This window comes from Spodoptera frugiperda, chromosome 2 (genome assembly GCF_023101765.2).
Source record: "Spodoptera frugiperda isolate SF20-4 chromosome 2, AGI-APGP_CSIRO_Sfru_2.0, whole genome shotgun sequence".
In the NCBI taxonomy this organism is placed as follows: domain Eukaryota; kingdom Metazoa; phylum Arthropoda; class Insecta; order Lepidoptera; family Noctuidae; genus Spodoptera; species Spodoptera frugiperda.
The window spans coordinates 4,150,322-4,167,589 of NC_064213.1; the positions used below are offsets into that span (position 1 = coordinate 4,150,322).

Sequence of the window (17,268 nt, forward strand, 5' to 3'; positions counted from 1 at the left end):
AGCCGGGACGATATTTGTGTGAGTACCTAGATATTCTATCTAAGTATCTGGGAATTCACTTTGATTTGCACTGAAATTTATTATATCCTTCTATGAGGAGGCGAATCGTGATATAGTGTCGTCTAAGGAGCCCGTACATCAACACCATAAAGGTTTCAAGTGCGTTAACATTACAGATAATTTAACAAAAATATGAACATACTTTTCCGATTTTGATCACTTTTTGTTAGCTTTGCATGCATAGAGTAGGGTATTCTATCTGTCAAACTTTTAGCTGATGCAAATGGGAATAAGTACACTATTATACAACTTTATCTGAGTGTATATTCAATAGTAGAATAATCAAATGAGTATGAGTTAGAAATCAATGAAAATAATTTATTGTAAGTTTTAAAACATAATACTTCAGTATAGATACGTAAAGTCTATTCATAAAATCACAACAAAATTGAATGAGCTACTAACTGTAATATTAGTCACCACACTATCTAATAATATAAACTCCTTCGTTGTAACGTTACATCGAATATAAATATTGAAAAAAGTTACACTTCTAACAATGGTTATAATCATATCAATTACGTTCAATAAGTAAATAAAGAATTCAAATACACAATAGAAGATAACAATGAAGTAGTAAGTCTTAGAAATAACGTAATAAAAGCAGCCTAAACAAGCGGTAGGCGGCAAAAAGTTAGTAATAAAAAAATGGTTGCTCACCCGACCTAAGTCAATAAAAGAGCAAGTGAGAATAAAAATTATGATGAAAGAGATGGTAATGACCCTATGTACGACTGATAAGCTATCGTGACGGTCGGAAGCGTGCTGTGCAACTTTAGTACCAACCGCACTGGCTTTGGCTCGTATAAAACATTCAATTACTTTGTTGTGATGATAAAACACAGAATCGTAATCATTATTGTGCCATGGGTCACTACTAATTGTCTAAATTAATAAATAAACGACAGTTGTATTTACAATTTGAAGTTATTGTATGATGTTGTACTGTGTACATTTTGATTCTGTTACATTGGTTGTGTTATTTCATTTTCACGAATTATGTAATCTTCTGAAAGTAAACAGCTATTGTGTGAACGACTAGGATTTCGTATTATATTTTGTCATTGATTTCTGAGATACGTTGTGAGTATGTGTTGAAATAATAGGTTTGTTTTGACGTAATTTATTGTCATACATTTGATGTCATCCTTGTTTTTAAAAACAACCAGTAGAACATGTTCTGTATTTTTTTTTTTGTAATTTTTTCCTGTTGAGGATTGCAGGCGTCAACAGCACGCATCTATCGGTAACGGTCGATGGCCCGGTGCAATGCTACAATCACAGGGTTATCCAGCTGTTTCGATATCTGTTGTGACGATTTCTTGGTGCTCACCTATCGGTCTTTTACCCCCAGCTTATCTCTAATCATCAGCTGTTTGCAACTTTTTTATTTTATAAGTTTAGGATTTGTGTTCTGAGTACATTTATAAAGTGAGGTAAACGCCCATAGACATCCGAAACACCATAGGCGTTACAAGCCAACCAGGGTTTGCAGGGGTTGGTTAGGAATTTGAGGATTATTTGGGATTAGGGACAATGGGGAGAGGCAAAACATAGTGCAAACATTGATTCACGTCGGTTTTCTGAGAGGCTGTGATCACCCTGGTCGAGCCGGGCATTCGTGCCATAGCGTGGCTCTCTCACACTCATAAATAATTCACATAAACAAAATAATAATTGGATCAATGTTTTTGTAGGCACCTGTCTTAAAATGTTCTAGTTTCTTATAAAATTGAAACACTGTACAAATGTAAAATGAAACACAATACATTTCAAACGTGACCAACAATATGTTTATAGTGGGTTGCGGGTTCTCGATGCAATTAGGAATGTGTGTGCAGCAGTTTGCGTGCCACCTCCACGGTTGGAAGTTTCAATTAGTCCAACAGCTTACGTCTTTATTTCTGAAAACTTACTTTATTCTAGGGATGAAATTGTTTAGCGTAAAGGTTTTTACTTAATGGCGATCGTAGCACGCAGGAGTTTTGTATGCACGCTATTAATTAACGTATAAAATAAAATTCGCGTTTTTAATGATGCTACTGTAGAACTAAGATGAGAAATCGTTTTGACAGCTCTCACATGGTTTGAGTAATCCTGTCATGTGTCAACTAGTGTGATTGCGTTTGAAGAACCTACAACAAAAGGTGACATTTTGACTGACTTTTACCAGAAACATTCTCACAAACTTTAATTAAATTAATTTAAAAATAATTCTTGTAACTTGTTATATCATAGAGTGGCACATAACGTAACTATTCATACATTAATTTTAATTAATGGGAATGTTGAATCACCGAGAATGTATTTGTCATTTCAAGCCATGCAATTACTAATCAGACGTCATTGAGGTCTTTATTAAATGACCTCAACTATAGTTCAATTTGGAGGACCAATTTGCAAAATGAAATGCACAAATTGAGTAAAAGGGATTTTAGTTCAAACGCTTAATAGTACTGAATTACTACTGAATGCAATTCAATTAATTTGAACGAATGAGTTTTCGTGATAGTAAATTTGTTTTAAATCGATCAGATTCTACGTTTTATGTAAATGTCTTTGGCTGGTATATTGTTATGTTTCTTAATTATAATTTGAACTCTTGATATACTCGTAGACATAGAAAAGTAAGATTCAAAAGTTCAGCTCATTTTCATGAATTTTAGCAGTTGAGTTATAATATCAATATTTCTTTTTATAGTAAAATAATTGTTAGAAATAAATAATTCACTCATCGAGTGATAGTGAAAACAAATTATTGTATCGGACAAACCACAAAACTTCAATGCTTATATTTTCTTTGTATAAATTGTACACAAATCTGGTTTTCTCCTTGTTATATTTGTTTTCACTTTTGTTTTTGTTGGTTTAGAAAAAAATACTTTATTATTTTACTTTACTTAGGCTTTTGTACAGAAGATTTTAGGTAAAGAAGTCAACTGTCTTTGCTCTTGTCCACATAAAATATGGAATTAACGTTTGTATTTAGTGTCAATGACATTATCAATATTATAAAAAAGTATATGTGTAAGAATCTTATGCAGTGATGCTCCATACTTTTTAACTTTTTTATAGTCAGCAATCGCCACCGCCCATGGATACCCGAACCAACAATTTACATGTGCGTTGTCGGCCTTTTGGGGGTGTGGAATTTAAATGTTGTTGGGTAATTAGGTATAGAGAAGATTAGGTAGGGGGGAAATAATTAATTTAATTATGTGCATAATAATACTTAGATTCCAAAAATCTTACTTCAAAGAGGACCACCTTGAAGCTTAAATTGACAATTAGAAGTAGGTATAATTACAAATTATTTTTAGAACTAAACAAACGTCATAAGTCACATTCAGTAGAAAGCCTTCAAACCCTGACTGCCTTGCTGAATTCTTATAACACAACTTTCACAAAACAAATCAATGTATGTCACTCTAGTATGAATTTAAAAAATACCTGTAATGACTTAGGTAAGTCAGAGGACAGCTCATTATTTTAGTGTCCTTTCGAAGCAAATCTGCAACTGGGATTACCCCAACGCCAACGCATTTGTTAGGTACTCGCACATGACTAGCATACACTATAAAAATACCTTTATACTTTGGTCTTATATTATGTATATCTTCTTTATGGAATAAACAAATAAATTAGCTAGTTAAAGGATTCCTAATATGGATAATAGGTATTGTCGAATATTATTTTTATCAAATAATTGAGGAAATATAATTCATAAAATTTCTTTCCTACACTACGTTTATAATCTTAAAGGGAAGGACACATTCTTTTGCGATAACACACTGATGGATGTCCATGATGCCCGATGATATGCGGGCCCTATACCATATATCATAAAAAATTGGTATTGAAGTCTCTTCTAGAACGTATTTTTTAGTAAACTCTACAGCAATCATAGTTATTATGCTTAATATTTATAAGTACATAATTATAATTAATTATTACACCTCCAATTTACCTTCAAATCATTCAGTGTCAATCCAATAACTTTGAATTTAAAAACTAGCGAAGGCTTGTCATTAGCCGTAGAATAAACTTCACAACCTTTTAACTGTTAACACGTCTGTTTGTCTGTCATGTTGACGAACTTGACGTTTGATGCAGGTACATATTGTTCCCTTACCTAATAGACACCAGCATATCAACCTTCTCCATTCTCTGTCAATTGATTTTCAACTTTGTTGCAAAAGTTTTAAGTTAGAAATCCATCTAACACACCGGAGTAGCTTGATCTGATGTTACTTTCCGACTTTATGGCGATCAACCTCACGTGCGTCTGTTAGTATTTGATTGACAGGTGTTTTTTTTTTATAGATTTTCAAAACGTGTTTTTATTTGTTTTAAGCCTAGTTCCTTTGTTTTCAACTTTAAGATTTAATTATTTATTAATGTTACAATAGAAATATATTTTTTTTAGTCAATCATTCTGCAAAGTTTAACAAAATCCGTATGCTATCGGAATGGTTTTGTCTATCAGTGCTATAAATGGCTGTTTTGAGTTGGAGAGTGATGTGTCTATGAGATTTGTGTTAGTAAACATACCCAGGACCCACAAGAAAATACAGCGTGGAAAAAAGCAAAAGAAATGCAATAAAAATTGGTCTATAAACTACCACTGTAAATATCATAGCAAAATATCTAGTCTAAATGGAGAATTTACACAGCAAGTTATGTTTTCAACAGATCACGTTAATGGACTGATCGTAATAGACTTTCGTGTTCAATGCTTTTACATAAATATTTTCCTAGAAATAACTATTAGTAGCATTATGTCTGTTGAAGTGCCACGTAATTTATCGTCTTTGGACGAATCGTTGCAATTGCAACTGTAGTGTTAGGAGTTTTGGTCAGATTTTGGAAATTTTGGAAACTTTTAGTCAAAACAGAGTAGCTTGTATTGTGTTGTTGTTCCTCATGTGAATGGGGTAGTATTTTAACGTAGCATTGCAAAATATCTAGCATATCTTTAAGTGTTAAAGGTTTTAAATCTATTTTTTTTTTTTAATATAGACTCATGACTTATAATAAAAGGCAATTAATTCACAGGTCCGCATTCATGGATATTTTTTAATGTTTCTAAGCAAATAGCACATTTTGTCATATGCGTGTTGCATTCATTCGTCAAATGACGCTGCAGACGATAAGCCTTAAGTGCTACATCTACCCATCACTTCGTCGTATGACTACAATGATAAAATATTTCCAGGAACTAACAATTTAGTAGCACTATGTCCGTTAAAGAGTGGTGTTATAGATACCGATGCTTGGTACAAATAAAATACAGCGAACAGATGTACCAGCCCGTTTCCGATAAGGGAAGTGTTCTCGTGATAACGGGTGCGATGCACACGCGAGCCCGTTGGTCATTGACAATTGTTACACAGAAGGTTTGTTTTTAATCTTCGTCAGTTTTTTTTTATGAAATAGGGATGGCAAACGCAGACAGACCATCTGATAATAAGCAGTCAGCATCGCTCATAGATACTCGTCGAACTAGAAGAGATACTAAGGATGTTGCCAGTATTTTGGAGGAATGGGCACATTTGTGATCCCATGAACTTTGTCTATATCCTCCTCCTTGCGTCGTTTATCGACAATGCTGAGGGTCCCCGACGAATAATCTTTCTGGTTGACTATATTTCGCCATGTTGCTCTATCTTCGGTGATGTGGATGGCATCGCAGACTGTGGTCTCCAGTGTGGCACGGATTTGGTCTATTGATGGATATTGATTTTTGTCTATATAAAAGGGTTTATTATAATCTACACGTTTGGCAGACAGGCTGGAAAAATTGTGCTTAGTTATTCATTTCATTTTCTATACCTTATAATATTATTGATGCCTACTTCATATCGCGGTTCATTCCTTTACTGTTCAGCAATAACACAATGAATTCACATATTGTAACTTATAGTAATGTTTCATGGGCGCTCGTTAGCAGCCAGTGTGAAGAATCTATTTTTACTAGACTCGAAATCGATAAGTTCTTAGTTTACCTTACATACCCAGTGTGTTAATAATGTTGAACATTGCATGCAATTCACTTAAGTGCCTGCTAATGAGCAAATAAATTAGCAACGATGAGAATATTGCTAAGAAATTGATAATTAATATGTGTACGTGATACTACTATCTATCTGAATTCTACGTATCTAGCTAATTAAAAATCAGGAACAAACAAATATCTTTAGAATATGAACATTATGCATAGTCATTGTAAAAATTAGGCAGGCGCATTTTTATCCAAAAGCGTAAAATTAAACTTATACAAAACCAACCGAAGCGTTAAAATAATTTAACTACAAACGTAGGGTTAAAAACCGTGAAGACAAGTTTACCACGCCCACTTGAACCAAAAGTATCTACTTAAATTAAAATAATATTAAGCAATATAATCGGACACCGTTATCTCAACACTCCATATTTATTTGGTTTACATATCGGCGATATACAATCAATGCATATTATCTCTCGATATCGCTCAAACTCCACGTGAGATATGGCAGTGCGGTGTGAACGTTTGGCTAACGCGGATTGTCCTCAAGTTTTCCACAGTGAATTTTATCTAACGTGTTGAACGGAAGCCGGCCGATGCGCACATCTCGTTGCCGCATCCCGTTTCACTCGGCCCTCCGCCAATCGCCTCCGACCTCCGACCAAACGGACCTCTACACCTCAATTCTCCCTCAGTCTTACTGTAGGCGGCGCGACGCACGGACGTACGCGGCTGTCGCTCGGTATCCGTTCGCGAGCTTTCGAATTTTACCTGTGGATTGTCAGTGACATGTGTCTATAAAAAAATACATTATATAAACATTGTGGATTTTTTTCTGGATTAACACTGCCCTGTTTCGAGTTCCGGGAAAATCGCAACATATCATATTCAAGGTCGGTGTGTTATGTATGCTTTGCGAATAGTAATGCGATTGGATGCATTCGGAATGTCACCCGTCCAGTCTTTATAAGTTAGCATTAAAGGATTGCCGAGGTGAAGGAAATCTTTTTAAACTTTGTGTATCGGAGTTCGTTGACGTCTGTGTAGACTTGTTTTTTCCTTTAATTATTTTTTGTTGTCTGACCGGTGCGTGAGACGAGTATCTGCGCTCACTCGATCATTCTCCCATCGGTATACTTGCACATAAATAAAGGACAATCGGATATTGGAGATTTCAATAGCATGGTTTCCGGTTTTGCTTGAAGTGCGTACCGTGCAAGTTTCCTGTTTATCTTTGAAACAATAGGGTATTTTAGTCACGATGCCAATCTGAGAACGAACCATTAACTTCCTTGGAGTTGTATGTATTTTTAAACTCCAACGTAAACTTCTCTCTAAATGTAAACTCTCATAAATTGACTGGCGGAATATTTACTTTCGGAACTACCGATGAACATCAGACAGAAATTTCGCACAAAATATTCTATTAATAATGAATCAGAGGCGGCTGAACCGAAGTGAATTGGCATTTATTGTCAAGATGATCTCACCGGTACCCTCAGCCTATTTGAATATTTTCTTTTGGTCCGCCTTTGTTTAACGCAAACATGTTCATGTTGTTATTCGTAGGTAGATGTTGACAATACTAATCGTGCCAATTTCTTTGATAATAATACTAATCTATTACGAGGCGGCGATACAGTCACTGTTCATATTATTGAACTTGTTCATAAAAGATAAGAACGGACATTACTTTTAATGGAGAACTCGAACTAAACATGTAATTAAAGTGTTCGCAACCTCGCACCTCACATTCTAATAAATGGCTTAATCAATCCAATGAAATTATAGTGATTATGAATAGGAAATATCGGAAAGTAGGTTCTTAATTTTTGTATCTTAATCCGTACATTTTAAAGTAATTCACGTCGGTAGATAAAAATATTTTTTTATTAACAATTTGCACAATGGAATTGGAATTGTAATTGGTATCTATTTATGGATTAATAAACGGATCTTACGATTTAGATATTCTATATCTAGGTTAGTCCTTATTATCAAAATACTGGAGGAGATTAATGAAGGACGAAGCAAAAAGTAGATATGCCAGAATCAAGGAAGCTCCATTTCATGGTAAAGCTAATTTTAGCACGATTATTATAAGGATCAATATCGGTTACACAATATGTAAATAGTATTCTATTTTGGGTAGTATTAGAATTCACTTTGAATATCTATTTTGGGCATCAAAGATAACTTTAAGCAGGGAAAGATCTAGTCTACCTATATGTTAATGTTCAAGGAATATCGCATTCCATTGTCACCGCCATCTTTTTAGGAGACAGACATTAGGACATACACACGTACCTATAATATAAGTACCTAACTATGAGTCACAACAAAAACACTTATGCACTTAGTACTAACATATCCTTCACACAAGAACCTTATAATTACCGAATGATGACTACACCTGACAAAACTGACGATCCGCCATTTTCGGTTCCTAGTATGTCAAGGCTGTTAAAACCAGTAGCCATACAATTATTAAGTAATTACGTAAAACATCTGTATTCCTTGAATTATGAACGTACTTACTAAGTTGTGACTTTGTGAGGAAGCGGTAATAGCTTCGCAGTTTGTCATTTGAAAGGAGACACAGTCAATGTCAATGTTAACGGCTGATTTTACGGAACAATACGTTTTTCTTCTATTGCGTTTGATGAGAAATATTATGATGGTTCCTCTGTTCAAAGGAATTTCGAGATTTTTTGTAAAGATGTGATGGATTTTTAGGAATTTACTACTCATAACTCGTTTTAAATATTTTTGAGATTTGTTTTTCTATCATTACACATTTTTCACGATAGAAAAAAACATGTATACGAGTATATTTATCGTGTTTTATATTACTCTATCATAGGTATGCTATTTATAAAAGCGTTAGAGGTGATTGACTTTGTAAACAATCTTTTAATAGATTTAGATTTCGTAACGCAAATCCGACGATAGCTAACTGAAGAACACGATTTTTTTGCTAATATCTAATTTAATGATAAATGTGGTTCATATTGTTAATAATAAATGATGAACATTTATAATTCAATTATTCTCTTTCCCAATCCCCGATTTCCATGGGCGGTGGCGATTGGTTATCGTCGGGTGATCCGTCTAATCGTTATTCGGCTATACCATAAAAAAAATAATTGCATCGAAATATTATATCAAATTTTAGCCGATGAAGAAGATTCTCAATCGAAATATTTGCAGAAATATTTATTGCTGAGACAAATATTAACAAATATTTTTACAACTACATCCATCATAATATATGTTAGGGCTTGTGTTAACGTTTCCATTAACATAAACCAGTGTTAATTAGTCCCATAATAACTGTTGATAATTCATTCTACAGTAATAAATAGCCGTTACACTCGGCTCACGAAAACGCCACACTTAAATTTAACTCGAGTAAAAAATTTACGAGTGCTTTGCCGTAGAAAAAAAAAGCTGTTGTTTTGTTTAGATACAAGTGATTTAGTAGTTTTAAACTGGGAAACGCCACCGTCATGGTTGTCGTTCTACGAATGGGGTTGGCAGAGACTAATTAAAATTGTAAGTTATGCTCTAGTGTTACTTAGTACGGCACCATTTCAAACTATACCATTTTATAACTTTTCTGCAATAAGTTTTTATCTTTATTGTAACGTCACGCTTTTTATCCTCGACAGGGTAGGTAGAGGTGCGCATTACGTACCATACCCACTTTTCAACATTTGTGCCATAAGGCTCACGCTGTAGGGGTGAGCCTCTTGCTATTGCAATGCATAATTCTATGATGTATATCTTTGTTATTGATTAAATAAAATTTATTAATGAATAAACGAAATAAATTAAAGTTCAAAGTCAATATCAGGTTTTTGGTACGACAACCAAAAACCTGATATAAATCCCATTTCTGCTATTAAGCTTTTTTGCATCGAAATGTCCCAATTTAAACCTTACTAAATTAAAGTTTTCGCCATAAACTAAACACAAGATTAGATTAAACTAAAAAAATAAAGCAATAAAATCGGAACGAACCGAGAACATTAACATGTAGGTAGACTAGTTCTTTACCTGCTTTAACTTTTATTCGATACCCAAAATAGATATTCAAAGTGGAATCCAAAAATAAAGTCACAGATAGTTTACTCTTCGCAGAATACTTACTATTTACGTATGTAACCGATATCGATCCTTATAATAATCGTGCTAAAATTAGTTTTACCATGAAATGGAGCTTGTAAATACATTACATTATGTGCCAGTCATCAGTTAAAGTCAGCAGAAAATTCTCAACTGTCGGCTGAAGATTGAAAGTGGAATAGTTTCGAATACTTGAGACCCCAACGTTTTCCAAAAGCTAATTAGTACAGTGACTCCGTCCACCGTCAAACTGATTTGTGTCGATCCCTTTAAAGGCTTGCTGCAAAATTGGGAAGTTTATAACTACAGAGAGAAGTTAAACGGTGTGTTTTGAGTGAATGGTATCAATTGGTCATTGTTTGATTAGAGTATCAATACAAGTGTTTCTCGAAAACCAGGAAATCTAAAGTAAACTTTAGGAAATGACTGACTTACGTTATAGGTAATTCAATTACACAGGCATTATTTTGTGAATCATATTGCTTCTGGTTCTTTCAAAGATAATATGACCTGTTAAAATCAAGTCATTCATGATCACTTTTTTATTTAATCAATGAATTGCACGTTTATCTTGAAACATTACTTTTGACCTTTACTAAGCTTATTAAATCCGAGTAATATTACTAGTGGGTGTTATTTGATGTAGTAATCTACTAAATGTTGTATATATGTGTACGTTAGGATATTATATACAAAAATAAGGTCAACTATTTCTGGCCGGAAATAAATATGGCCACTGGCTTATGAAAAACCTTCGGAAAATATATTGACCCAAAGCCTAAATAAATTTTCGAATAAACGGCTATCGAAACTTTCAAAGCAAATATAGCCGTATGAATATTCAGTACTAGCCCTATGATAATAAAGTTGATATTTCTATCGCAAAATATTCAGAGCCACCACCGGCCGGTTGTTGTTTTAAAACTTTTCTTCAAATAAAATAGAAGCAGTTATTGCTTAGATTTTGCCTAAACTTTCATAACAGGGGAGTAAAACTGTGTTTAGACCCAAGTAGTAAGCACGGACCAATACTCGGGAACAATGTGCGGCTTAATTTCAAAGCGCTTTGTTTAAGAGCCAATCAAAATTATGCACGGCGGCTTCCATATTTCTGGAACGTCAACTCAGTAGGTACCCGGTAACGAGTTTTGTTCCCCCACACAGTTTAGGACCAACTGCTGAGGTAATTTTAGCTGTTTCAAGACTCTGCTGTGAGATTCTGCTTAAAACAATAGTCGTAAATTCAACTGAGCCCGTCAAGGTGTTTAATTTAAACAAGTCTTTGAACACCCATACGGCGTGGACAAAAGAGTCGTTTGTCTGCCGCTTGGAGCGCTCCATTGAAAGTATAATCGTACGAGATGCAATGCTTAGCGCATTAGAGTGTCTGAAATTAACGCGTCGAACCTATTAAGCTGTCTACGTCGACCGGACGAGTTTTAAAATAACTGATCATGGGAGAGCACGTTCTTTATGAATAATTGGAAACGGAACTTCATTCATCTTTCTCTATCAATTATGGGGGCTTTTGGAACATGAGATTTTATACATAATTAATGTTCCTCTCTTTATCATCAACACAATAGACTTCAACCGAAGACCGTTGCTTTACTAAAGGAGTTGTAACTTCATTTGTGGCTGTGACTGATATGTTAAGTCTATTTCTATTTTGTCGGCTCCTTTACTTGAAACACATTACGAGTCTAATATGCTCTCTCAGTTATTGTTACACTTACGTTCTAATTTATTCGTTCTTTGTCAAAGTTACACAAAAACACGTTCTAATTGTCAACGTGATGCAACATCGTTTTCTCGCGAACGACAAAGCTAAGATATGAGTAATTACACTGGATCTACTTCCGTGCTGCTACGTAAGGAATGGGTGCCAACCATGCCATGGGAACATCGCTGAATTAACGGATTTACTTTTGTTTTTACCTCATCCACGCAGGTGACGGAGTTTCTTGTGTTTTTTTTTTTAAATGTCTGGTGTCTGTTGTGAATGTCTTTATCGTTTTGTTATCTAATCCCTGTTATTAAAGGACTGTTTATCGAAATAGATAGAATGCATTTGGTATTTTGCTGTTTTCATTATTAATTTTATTTTTATGACACTGCTGATTAGAGGGAACTTATTGTGTTAGCTTTTTTATACTGACTATTAAACGCGCCATTTTTTATTCCAGCACTGCAACGTCAATAAAATTATAATATAAATTCAATAATTATAATTTTATTGCTCAGAACTGCAGTCTTCTTATCTTTAACAATTAATGGGCGTCCCGATTCTGCTCATACAATAAAACCCAGGAATTTCCCGAAGCGTAACGTTTTTCAAAGAACTTGAGTGAATTTCTAATACCTATAGGTTCGTGTGAAACGTGAATTGCGTTTTGTGGTCATGGAAATAAGTTATTTTTAATACATATATGCGGTTGGACATAACTTAGTTTGTTTTACGTATATAGAAATCAAAACGTTATCTAGGATAAACGCTATCCATCTGATTGGTTGGTTCAATGGATCAAGCCAATCAGAATGCCGAACGTCATGAAAGTGTCGCTTTCGTTTAAAGTAAAAAAAACTCGTACTAAGCCCTGTGATCTCTGATACCTATATTTGCTAATACTGACGTCGCGATTACGTCATTTTAAGATCCCGATTTTGGACGGATTGGAATCGTGAAGTCATTGAACGATGTGCAACTATTTATAGCATTTTATTGAGCGTGTCAATGTAATTACTTACGTGTACTATTTACATTGAATAATTTGGAGTCATAATATATTGATTCAGGTTTTTACTCGAAAATAAAGTATAAAATTATGTAAAAATAGAATAATGAGTTTGTTTATGTAAAACTTGAATTCTTTAACCTGTACGGATTTATAATACTTAGTTATTATTTAATCTTTTACAACACCCCAGCGTGTTTGGTTGAGCTGTAGTTTCTTTTTTGTTTCATGTTTTCCTTGTTTTATTATAAAATATTGGATAAATAATTGTTTTTATTTATTTTTTTGCACTTCAGTTCTTCATGCACGTCCCGAAAAATAAGGTTTTGTTCGAGTACAGCCTATCAAAGAAAGAGTTAACAAACGAAAACACGTATCCATCCTTCTTGTCACTAAAATTTATATCCTCAAAGATCAGTACGTGCTTATTTTTACACCGAAACACGTCTCTGAGGAGTAGCAGATGATGATGAAATATGTCACGAACTCCAATATAAATTACATTTAACCCCGACCGATGTGGCACACCCCTAGAGATTTCAAGTTTATCAACACATTACTCAGCCCTGGTAGCTTCGCGGTATTAATAGTTATTGTATCGGTATTACTCTAATGGGCGGAGGCTGAAATTCAAATTTTGGTAGGTAGGTACTAAAGTTTTGTCAATTTTGAACACGGTTTTTCATTAACAGTTTTGTTCGCTGTACTTACACCTGTATGTGCCTATATGGAATTTTATCTACTCGGCAAGATTTTTTATTGAAATCTGTTCAGTAGTTTTTCAGTTTTTTGTCAACTGGTAGATTGAAATGTATAGAGGTGATTTCATTTTGTATACTTGTTTGCAAATAGGTATTTTTAATTTAACTTAATTGCCCGTCTTCGTTAAAATATTTATACATTGATTCTTACCGCCGTACTCAGAGTCATTTAATGGTTCCTTTTTTTGACCCCAAGTTGGGAAGTGTAATGGTTAGTTAATCCAGTCCTCAGCAATGGTTTTCGGAACAAAATCGTTACAAAGGAATAGTTTAAGTAATCATTATGACTAAGTGCGGCGGCTAGACTTTTACAAATAACTTTAATATGATATTTATTGGAATAATAATGTAAATGTAGGTCGGTGCTTTACAGTTGATTAAATTAAAATGTTTTCGTACATCAACCTTGATCGACTTTTTATTTTACGTGTATCAGTTTTTTTGATTAAATGATTGTTATCAGCCATTTTATTATCTGAATAATTCGATTCTGAGTAACACCTATATTGATTTTTGTCACTATTTTGTTCCTGAAATGTTTTCTTTACCCATATTTTATTTTGGAATTAATTTTCTATAATAGTTAAATGTATTTAAAAACTCCAAGTTTTATCTGTTACAGATTTTTACTATAATTCAATCTATAAAACAAAAATCCTATAATATTTTTACATGTAAATGTGTCAATACAAACATCATGCTTATTATACTTCTATTTATGAGCATGTATGAATAATGATTAGCTACTATCAGTGACAATGTTATTGTCTCTATATACAGTGAACTAGCTCCTTGCAATTATGATATCAAAAGGCTATCAGTTAGTTATGATCTAGGCAACTGTTTGCGAGGTTAAACGTAGCTATGACGTGGCGTATTAAACACGTGTTTGGTTATTAATAAAAAATTAACTATTAGGTACCTATATGTGGATAGCCACAATCTACACCGTATTTATATTTTTTTAAAGTTATAATATTTAAATTGGTGTTTGTTTAATACAATGTATTTCTTTAGCAATCTTATTTTCTCTCGGCTCTAAGGCCGGTTTTAATGTTCTTTACGGGCGCGCGCCCAGTAAAGGACATATGAAGAATATCATTTGGTTTCGGTAGCTGTTGGTGGTCTGTGGTTATCTATCGGTTCTGTAGCTTGGGGTAGTGGTGGTGGTGGTGCTGCTGCTGAGATTTCGTTTTCGTCTATCTACATGAATTTTCTAACTATACGACACGAATTTAGTATAGCTGCTTTTTGAAGTTTGATGTATGTGGTGTCTTTGATATTTAATAATTTTAAGCTGTGGAAAAGTATTTTAAATTTCGTGAAGCATACTAAATTAACTTTTATGTTTTTCGGCTTACTCTAGTTACTGTTTGACGAGAAACTCGAGTAGTTTCTAGCTATTCCAAAGGCTCATATTCATGAGCAGTATTCCACGACAGATGACACGATGACTGTCGCGCAGCTATAGCATTTTTTTCTTCAAGTATCGTAACTTGTAGTCTAGATATACGTATTATGCCAATTACATAAAGTAATTTTAATAAAATACAGTATAATCACTACAAATTATTCACTAAATAATACCCGTGTCTAAATTAAAAACTGCAATTAGAACCGTATAAGTAATTGCAGAATGCGTATAAACGCGGAAAATTGATTTAATAATTCAAACGTGACGAGATAAAAGCGAATATTGTGTAACTAGATTTATTTCTTCTAGTTTTTCATATTTTGTACTGTACCTGGTGATAAATGAAACATATTGAACCTTAGAAAGAGACAATCCGAATACTTTACAATCGGCGGAATCTCATAATAATTGATGCATAATTAGTCTCTCATAATTGAATGCGTTTCTAAAACGAGTCAAGCAATCTACTCGAATCATAAAAAATAAAAAAAAGTTTTGTACAACAATAAATGTTTTTAATCGTACGTAAAGTCGGTATGTATCAAGTGATTGCAAGTGTTACTAGAATAATGGGGCTCGGATTTGATATCCCGGTTCGGCCAAAAATGTATGTTTAATTAATACTGTTTTCCCAGTATTTCTCAGTAATTGCATGGAGTTAGATTTCTTGAAACGCAACTAACATGATTTCGCCTTTGTTTTTTTTTAAGGTGTTATACAACTACGTGTTGTACAACTGTTTTTCGGTAGTTGTAGCGGATTATGTCGATTATGATGATTGCCTTGTTGGGCGACTAGTTACAACTGCGACTGTCGAACAAAATGGAATTTAAATTATAGTGATAACGCTTGGTTTTGTGATAGAAATTATCAGTAGTAACGCTGACTGCCGGATTCTGATAAACTATTTGATTTGTTGTAATAAAAACTCGGCACTGTAGGGTAAATAGTACTTTACTTCTATTCTTTACTTAACTTTTTTTATAAAAACTGGATGCCCCCATACATTTGTAGGTTCGTTGTTTTAATGTGTCAAAATTATTCTTGTTTATAGTGAATTAGTACATTACTTTTTAAACTGGTACCGTATTGATAGTGTTCTGCCTATCATTACGTTACATTTTATAATGTTACGCTTGACTGGCAATGGCGGTCTTGTTCGGTTATCATTTGAGGTTAAAATAATACTATCATCAAATTAGTCGGTCTTTGATCCTTGTATAGAAATTGAAATTGGTATGGTATTAGGTAGTATTTACTTAGATAAGTACCAATTATTTCTAAATTTATTAAGAAAACATGCCTGAAGTCGGTTGTCTTGATTCTTGGTTTGAACTAGTCTAGCACCCTCAAATTGTTACGTAAACAAGCCGTATGTTCAAAAACAAGGAGAATATTTAAAAAATACTAAGTGAGTTCGTCAATTCTTATCTGATGAATCATGATTAAACAAACGCTTTTGACAAAATGCCGTGACTACTAATCAAAATAACACTATTTGATTTGTTGTCATGCACCAAAACGCGGCACTGCACAGGGTAAATGCCAGTTTTACACTTCTTTTGTTCATTTAAACATAATCGCAATGCATGCATCCGATTTATATTATCACAAATGCGTTAGGAAATTGCCCCCATACATTTGTTCGGCATGGTTTCACTTATTTTCAGTTCAAAATAACTTTTGTGGTACAGTGAAAGTTAGTATGTTAACTCTAACAATAAAAACGATCAATTTAAACCCACATTATGAATAAAACATCAACTCTTTCCTATTTATGCAAAATAGTATTTTTATAAGTCGTTTTATTTTATTGTCGGTAACTAACTGTTAATGAAATTGTATTTAATTTTACTTAATGCGGTGTATGCCTCGTTGATTGTGTGATATGCTATGGTGTCGGCTATGGAAAGTAATTACGATTTCGTTGGGTTTAAATTATGATATAAATAATAGACGAAAAGACTGTGATCAAGTTTTCTGCCTATCATCATCAGCCCGTGTTCGTCCACTACTGGACATAGGCCTTTCCTATAGCACTCCACTGAAGTCGAATTTAAAGTCGACTACTCACGACATTATTCGTGTTAATTGGATAATTTCCCCCCCTTAAAAAAGTCTTTTAAATCTCCAGACAAAAGCCATACCATACATTGTTCCACTGAG

The 17,268-nt window shown here is 33.8% G+C and overlaps 1 protein-coding gene across 9 annotated transcripts in view; it reads left to right on the forward strand.

The window, feature by feature from the left end:
• The window catches only part of LOC118269462 (putative polypeptide N-acetylgalactosaminyltransferase 9), a 178,558-nt gene that overhangs the window by 33,884 nt on the left and 127,406 nt on the right, over positions 1-17,268 (forward strand). For 7 of the 9 annotated variants that reach the window (XM_035584585.2, XM_035584581.2, XM_035584586.2 and 4 more), the window contains exon 1: positions 6,566-6,957. The exons of 1 other annotated variant lie outside the window; for it this stretch is intronic. The gene's annotated coding sequence lies outside the window, so the exon portion shown is untranslated. Of the gene's footprint in view, positions 1-6,565; positions 6,958-17,268 lie in introns of those variants that run through there. One more of the 9 variants, XM_050700358.1, reaches the window with a different exon arrangement.